Below are 8,918 nucleotides of genomic sequence, written 5' to 3'. Positions count from 1 at the left end.
CCTGCACCAAGACATTTTTCACATGCTTCTGCGGATGTATATCGCCTCACATTATCACAAGACCTTCATATTTACATGCTCCTTGGTCAATGTTGGTGTTATTTCCATTGGGAAAACAGCATTTTAAATTTTAAACATGAATTTATGGCGTAACAATAATGCCGTTTTATTTCTTGAAGTACAGTAGTAACACTGGTTACGTGGGGAGGGAGCTGCGATAGAATATAATATGCAGGTGCACGTTCCGAATAGAATATCTGTGTTCCAAAGTGCAGAGGCTGACCTTCGACATTGAATACCTCTGGCCGAATGTGGGACCGTAAATATATTGGTGTTATTTTGAAAGCTACAATTGTAGCAATAGAAGACGGTGTATTTAGTGGCAAGCTTACCTGCTCACTAAATATTCCCAGCAATTTTCTAACGAATGATACAATCATGGAAAATGTATTTGTTACCATATATGGTTGGCCAAAGCATCTGGGTCAGAAAAGACGAACGACGTGACATGGTGAGGCACAACTCAGGTAAGCGACTTCCAATACATCTTTTTTATTTTTTAGTCAGGCAGAATAAACAACCCGTCAGTAGTAACTACAATGGTGGCGGAGAACAAAGTTTCCCAAAAGTTATACCTACACCAAACGTACTAACCCACGAGCGGGCGAGCCCTATATTCTACCGATGATTGGCATGTGGTTACAAGATTTTTTAATTATGTGCTTACGGTATTTTATCGCGTTTCGAAGCATTCCCCAGCCTTTGGAAACCAGCTCGTGCACTTTCTGCCTGAATATGTGGGACCTTCGACACCTCTCGAAATCCGAACTGTTTCGTCCGTGTCCGAATCGCGCAAATGAATGCGCGTCGGCTTCATAATGCATGCAATACACCTTCATTCCCACTACGGGAAGTAATTCAATCTTTCTACCTTCACGTACGATCATCGCCACTGTCGAAACTGATGTAAGAGAAGTGCCTTCGGTTAAAATACAGACAGTATCAGATAGATGCTAAAACTTTGCTTTAAAGCCGAAAGAACATATTTTGGAACATGCACTTGCCTCACAGTTGCTGTTGTTTTTGAGGAAGACACCACCTTTGGACAGCTTTACTCCACTCCAACCAGTTTCAAAGTACTAATTTTTGCAGTGCTGCTAGTTACATATAACCAGCTTTTCAGCCTGTGGTCAATACTGTGTGTTACATTGCGTTTTTACGCGCAGCAATGCTGTAGCATTTTACTGATCCCCCACCACTAGGTTTGTACCGAAAATCAGATATCTTAGCCAAAATACTCCCAAGGTAAGATAATCCTGAACAAATCATCCTTTAAACTGTACGCGTTTGATGTATGGTTATTTTGCATTGGGTCGACGATTACAAAGACGTGCTCTATATTTTATTTATGCTTTAAAATTTTGGGCTAGATTGCTTTCTGCCGGCTTGTCTTGAAGAATACTACCAAAAACCAGGGTGTAAAACCTGAACTGGAACCGACCCGAAAAGCAGAACCGAACCTGAACTATTACCCTAAACCGGAAGTGAGCCGAACCCATATTTTTTCCCACATTTTGGAAGTAAACCCCAACCGAAATGAATCAAATGAACGGTTTCGAACCGGGTAGGGGTCTTAAAAATTTTTTTCTAGTTTTTGAATATGGTGCACTACCTTTTGTCTGAAGATAATTTTACTACTCGCCCGACCACTCTAGCCAATACTATGCATTGTCGGTTGTTCGACAACTCATCAGTCTTTCTTCGTATTATGCTCAGATTATTCTATAGTTGTCCAAGCATCTAGAATAAAATAGGCTTGAACGTATATTCTGAGGCAACATACCAAGGCCTATTTATCGCGGTTCTCGCGTACATAGTGTTATTTATGTGTAAAGTTTTGAATGTGTTGTTTATTAGAATTCATCCACGCCCCTTGTGAATGCGTTCAGGTACATCAACGGCTGAAGTGTTGTAAGCTGGGAAAGATGCTACTGTTCTCGGATGGCTAACAGTTCAAAAACTGGCACAACACATGAAAAGAGACGACCCAAACAAGCGCCGTTGTTACTCGCAAATTAGGATGCAATGCTCCTAAAGCCGGCTCACAGAATATACCTTCTTAACACAACGCTTTGGTTCTCTGTGTCCGAGAGAAGCAATTTGCGGTCTTTGTTCTCCAGGTAATCCACCATACCGTAGAACTTGAAGCTTTTTTCGGGCCTAGCTGTAGACCACATGATGGCATCCATGCACTCCCCAATGCAGCGCTGCTTGCAACCCTCCAAAACATGATGAGTGATGTCAGTGGCCAAACTAACCTTTTCTACTTTTCACAAACATGGCTCAAAGGCAAACCTTGCGCCTAACTGTAGAACTTGGAAATTAGGCTCGGAAGCGGCACGTCACTCAACCGGACCATAAGTCTTTGCATTGGAGGGATCTTGTTTTGGTTCGACGTGTAGTTCGGACGATCTTCCAAAGCGCTTCCGTTGCTTGGTTAGCAGAAACTAAAGGTACATTTAAAGTGTAGTAGATCCACCAATTTCTTTTTGAAAGTGAACTTTTTTGCCTGAACGTGTAAAAATATGTGCGTGCACGCGCGTGCTTTTGTAGGCATTAAGTGGTAATAAATGGAGAGTCGTTGCTCACGATCTCTGCTACCCAGAGAAGTTGCCTGCCCTGCCAAGAGGGTGCCCGTTTGCCAGTAAAAACGGCCTTGCTGCTTTCCTGCCAGCCAAATGATTCCGCTGAAAATGCATGGTGGGGATCTAGGGGGGGGGGGGCGTCACCAGGATTCAGGTGGTGACGCACCACGGCGACAGGCGATGGTACCCAAAAAGGATGGTACCGGCTGGCCACCTTGTACTTGGACGGACGGGGCAATACGTACCCAGCAGAGAGGGTGACCAAGTCCAGAAGCTTCATTTGTTCACCAACAACTTTAGAGGCCAAGTAGTGGCATAGCGTAAGCGGAGGCAGAAAACAGTAAAAGCAATACACTACTAATTAAGCGTAATATGCACCAGGGTAGGCTAACATTGCAATTCGAACACCAGGCCCAAAAACACGAGGACACAATATACTGCCAAGACGCAATAATAAATTATAGGGCGCAGTGCATACCAAATACAACCTGACAAAATACTTCACCAAAATACGTCAGACAACAAAAAGTGGGTGAACAATGTAAGAAGCAAACCAAAGAAATGACGAGGTTCCACGGTGGCGGAAGGAGGCATGGTTTGATAGGGAAACGATGTTATCGGGCAAATCGTTCCACAGGCAGATCGCACGTGGAAGCGCAGAACTCTTGAAAGTTAGTGTATGACAGCAAATGGGCGAGTAACGAAGATTGTTATGCAAACGTTCTGACATGTGCAATGGTATTTCAAGAGGAAGGGGCGACAGCCTATTACCATAAATGTACTCGTGAAGCAATCACAGCAGTACAATGGCACGTCGTGTATCGAGTAGGCATGTGTCATTATCAAGTTTAATTTGGGTGACGCTATGAGAATGATTATAATTGGAAGAAATAAATCATGCTGCTTTATTCTGTTCGGAATAAAGCATATTGTTACGATATTTTTAGAAGGTGACCATACAGGGCTAGCAAATTCCTGTTTAGGACGGAAAAAAGTATTGTACGCCAGCCTTCTCTGCTGTTTAGGGTATTTTTTAAGTATCTTCGAAAATACCCCAATGATCGCGAGGCCTTGGTGCTAATTGCGGTTATATAGAAGCCCATGACAGGCGGTGATATGGGAAGCCCATGACACACGGGGATGCGTTAAAGATGAAGGTAGAGTTGGCGTCGGTGGCACCGGTACGCTGCCCCATGGCCAGAAAGCTACAAACCTACCTACCAGAACACTGCACCGAGGACGCATTATTTGCGTACGAAGTGTTCGGTGAGGTGAGTGGAAGATAAGGTGGTACCGCGGCGGCTCCGCAGAGGAATGGCATAGATGGCTGCTCTTAAGCACCCGCTGCTCTCGTTTTGCCTAGTCTCTAATGGTAGCCCTCGCTGTAACGGAGAAAAAAAGCGCTCACCCAAGATGGAGCAAATATAAAAGTGGAGGATGAAGGTGTGGAAAAATTATCATGGGGAAGGCGGCATGCCTAAGCCACGCCAAACATGCTGCCTGTTGCTTACGGGCTACGAGATAACTCCTGAGTATAGCACGAACCAACGTGCGTTCGCTCAAGATGCGATCACTTTCTCAGACGCAGGAAAATACCCCGTCTGCGAGAAGACCGCAGTTCCGGACTCGCCGAACCTTCACTTTGGGGAGCATCGGAATCGTTAGTCATTTTTTTTTTGTCTACGAATCTGCAGGTAACAGGTTCATGAGTAAGGAATAAAATAAATATAAATATGGAAATTACCAAAAATAAATAAATGAAAAGAAAATTGCAGCCTTCACATTCAGGCACATAAGCTTTCAGTGGCGGTGTTAGCTTTTTATATAGATTCTGTAATTGTTGCAATCGTTGACTTCCATTGGAAAAGTTTTTTTAAAGTGGACTATGCAGTTTAGGAAACTCTAAAAAACGTCATATAAAAGCTTTCAGTCTTTCCTTAGTGTCTTCAAGCACTGCGAAAGCTCTAGCTTCAGATTTACAGATCAGCAAAGCATGCTTTGCTCGTCGGAGGAGATACGCCTTCTGTTTCTGCTTTGCTTTGTGGCTTTCTTCTAACAGCGCTTACGCCTGAGCTTAGTCAGGTGGCGCTTGCTAAAAAAATCCTGCCTTCTCCACGAAGTGAATGATGATGAGTGGGGCGAAGCTCCAATAGCTTATCGGTAAGAGCGTGAAACATTCCGGCACTCATCATATAAATACTCCAGATGTTGTTGTAGGGGTGATCGTATATACACTTATATACGCGATGTTTGCTATTTACATATCGATGCCATTTTATACACCTATACACGCACAAGATGTAATCATTTATATATCAATGAATTTATATACAAGGATTACTGTGGGACGCGTTTTTCTGTAAATATTACAATTTTGTGGTCGGTGAAGCACGTGGGGAAAGGATCTCATGCCCCCTCTGCCTCCCGAGCTCTCACCGCGGGGTCTTCTCGGCGGGAACGCATTGCGCCCGCGATAGGAGCTCTCCCCGCGGTTGCCTTCATTTGCAAAGTGTTCATTAGGAGTAGCGCGCGCTCCAGAGTGTGCAGCGGAGCAGTGGAGACGGACGACCAGGTGCGCCATCTAGCGGGCGTCCTATGAACTATTGCCCAGCTGCGCCTCTAGCATTCGCATTGAAAACTAGTGTGCACGAATGACTTGGCCGCAGCAAGAGGAGCTTCGGCTCTAAAAATACAAAGAACAAAGACTACCCCTCTTGTGAATGGTACACCAATGCAGAAAGGGCGTTACAACAGTGAAGCCGTCTTTCGCGCCTGCTCGAGTGTGAGCACAAGAGGCCTACGTGTATGCGTACCCTTTATTGTATCATTTTAAAGGTGATAGCCTCTTTGGGCTACTAAAACGCTACACCAAATTGGCGCAGCATCCACTAGTGTTGGAAGAATGGAGAATCAGTGCAGCTGCGGGCCTACATAGCTTCTTCCGCCCTGGGATCCGCTGTCAGTGTTGGCAGCCGACCGGAACGGCATTTTAAAATTCTGGTGAACTCGGCCTCACCCCTCAACACATAGCCTAGCCTAGATAAGAACATCTCAAAACCTTAAAAAGTTTGTGAAACCAAGCAAAACCTAGAAAAGGTAGCAAAATCGGAAGAAACTAGATTGAGCCTAAGATCCCCTCCTTCTCCAGCCTTTGTGGCAGTAGTACAAGCTACACTATTTTGATAAGCGTAGCTGTCATTCCTGGCGGTAATGTGTGCGGCGTCATAAAAAACTCGTGTCTTAGTTACTCCAGCCATTTACCGCACAAGTGAAAACAAACCTTACGAGGAGTGGCCGGCGTCGTCTAGGCTTGCGGATGGTGCTTGCAAAAAATATTACCAAGAAAACTCTCCATCTGCTTCCGCGCCTTAAGGGTTGAGCACAAGACTGCTCTCAGTACAGACACCCAGTTCACGCAGCTGGTCAACGGTTCCGTCGTGTGCTGACGCAACCCACTTGATATTAAATGTTCAAGGCTGCGGACAATACGAACCTTACCTGCCAGTCATGCATGAGAAAGACACCAGCATTGTTGGATACGATGACGACTACAACTACCACAGTGAAATGCGATGATAGAACTTGTGAATGAGCAATTTCAAAACTATTGCATTACGTGGCGTGTGTCCTTCAGTGCTTACATGAAAATAAATCCTCCAGCTTAGCTATATTTCAAGCATTGTACGACATGTATAGGGCAATTTTAGGTAGCTTGGTGTCATGTGTCAGGGCACCCCCCGAGAGGGGGGCGCATCAAACCCCCGAAAAACAGGAAAGCAAAGAACAAAAGAATGAAAATTTGGACGGGATCGCCATGAACACGCCAATGAGCAAGCGCAGCGTCGACGCACCGAGGAATCATGGGCAAAGGTTGCATCGCACTGGTCGGCCAATCAGGGAAGGCCGCGCATGGGACAAGTTACGTATTGACCGTATAAGGACAGGGATGAAGCAAGAACTAATGGGAGTGCGCCACGAGAGAGCCCGCGGGGTATAAAAGCGGGGCGCACAAAGAAAAAGGGGGAGGCAAGACAACGGGAGGGAGACAACCAGGAGGCGGCCGGAGCCAGCGAGCTTCACGGAACGAGGCAGGGGGACGCAGCCAGGCCATCGACCCCGCCATCCGAGCCTGGGCGGAAGCGGGCCGACTTCGCATGGGCACAGTCATCCTAGGTGCACCACGAACCTGCTTCTTCGTGGCCCCAGCGGCATCGGTCGGGCACCAGCAGCCAACGTCCACGCTCCGTCGACGTTCGTCTCGACGGACCCGAAAGGCTACCTTCGGGCCGAGCCTACCTGGAACCTCCAGATGCAGCGGCTACCCGGGGGTAGCCACAGAGGAAAGAAGTGAGGACGCGCGGAGCTCACGCCATGCAAGGAGTGACCGCGCGCATCGAACGCCGGCACCAAAGCGAGACGAGGACACCTACCACCAAGTCGCGGTCCCGCATTGGGTACGACACGTCAGCGCCGACGACAGGGGGGTAGCCCAGTCCAGTTGGCACGCAGTTGTAAAGGACACAACTAGGGAGTTGCGGTACGAGAGAAATTAACTAGAACTTGGTTAAGGGGTGCATTTAGAGTGTACTTAGTGTAGGACGTTATTGTAGAGACTTTTGAGTTTTGATTTGAATTGTATATTAAGCTGTTAAGTTAGGGGTTTGTATGTGAGTTGTATTTTGGTATTGTAGAGGTTTGAGTGTTTATCGTTTGTGTGTAGTTTAAATATTGAGTGCTTTGCCTGAGAGTTTTTTTGTGTGTGCAATAAATGTATGTTGCTAAACAAGTCAGTGGCTTCCCTGTGTCCATTGCTCAGAGCTGGTAAAGACCACCCCACCATCCGTTCACGTGACACTTGGAATGCGTTCTTTGGCGCAGCTAAAGAAAAGGCGGTCGATAGCCACTACACAGCTGTAATGACGTATTCCAGCGGTCGAAGGTGGGAAAAACAGAGAACTCTTTTGTGCAGGTTTCCCACTTACGGGATGGGCAAACAGTAGTATTTTTTAGCTGACGTGCTTCGTAATTTTCAATCTCAATATTGGATGTTTTGACTGACAGGCTTGTGGAAGCACTTGGGATATGGAAAAAAGTTGACAGAAGGGTTGCAGGGTCTCTTTAGATACCCAAAACGAGAACATTTGCATAAAGTAGCCTAAAATATGAATTCTTCATACCGACGTTACAATTAAGCGTAAACGCAGTAATAATATAAACACAAAACACAACTGCTTTTTGTTTCGCCGGACTTGTTTGACCAGTTTAAGCGGAACGCAATGGTGTTCCCATACGGACAGCATAATGTGCAACAATCCCGCATTCACGAGCGAAGCAAAGACCCAACATTTCCAAAAATATTTGTTCAATATCGTCTCTCCTACTAATGACGTCATAGCCTTAGGTAACCCCGATACAGAGTCCATCGAAAGCTTTTTTTAAGCCTAATGATCAGCAAGAAGTTTATTCTACTTTTATGAACCTTTCTAACAGCAAAGCCTTATACACTGACAACGTACAAATTGAACCCGTAAAATTTGTCACAGAAACAATGGCCCCAGTCCTAACTCAAATTTATAATTTTTGCTTTGAAATGTGCATATTTTCTGATGGTATGAATAAAAGTAAGGTTTCGGTGATACATAAAAGTAGGAATAGAACAGATAAAATTATCGACCTATATCAGCAATTTGGTGTTTTCTGAAGCAACAGAAAAGTTGCTGCAATCCTGTCTAAAAAGTTTTTTTGACAGAGGGAACATTTGATCTAATGCACAATTTGGTTTCCGAAAAAACAAATCAACCGTGAAAGCTCTCTTGACAATCAAAGAAAACATATTGCAAAGTATTGAAAACAAGCAATACACTATAAGTGTTTTCATAGATTTCACGAAGGCTTTTGATTCTCTTAATCACGGTATACTAACACGCAAACTGATACATAATGGTGTACGTAGAACTCCCTTATCGCTACTCCACTCTTAACCAATACCCTTCAATGCCTTTGTACACATGATAACATTTCATTCTTTTAGCCCACAACAACGGGTTTACCGCAGGGAAGTGTACTTTGACCCCTCCTTTTCAATGTGTTCATTAATGATAACGTACAAATTGACTGAGAAGCAAAATTTTTAATGTATGCTTACGGCTCTACTTTAGTGATGTCTGGTACATGGGAAGTTCATTTATAATGAAATGTAATGGCATTCTGCAAAAGTTGCACTCATGGTCTCAAACCAACAGAATAAATATAAACCCAGCAAAAACTTGGGGC

Source organism: Haemaphysalis longicornis, unplaced genomic scaffold (genome assembly GCF_048455015.1).
Source record: "Haemaphysalis longicornis isolate Haplotype H1 unplaced genomic scaffold, Haemaphysalis longicornis Haplotype H1 scaffold_11, whole genome shotgun sequence".
NCBI lineage: Eukaryota > Metazoa > Arthropoda > Arachnida > Ixodida > Ixodidae > Haemaphysalis > Haemaphysalis longicornis.
The sequence above is the reverse complement of the archived record's forward strand: the minus strand, read 5'-3'. Positions refer to the sequence as shown.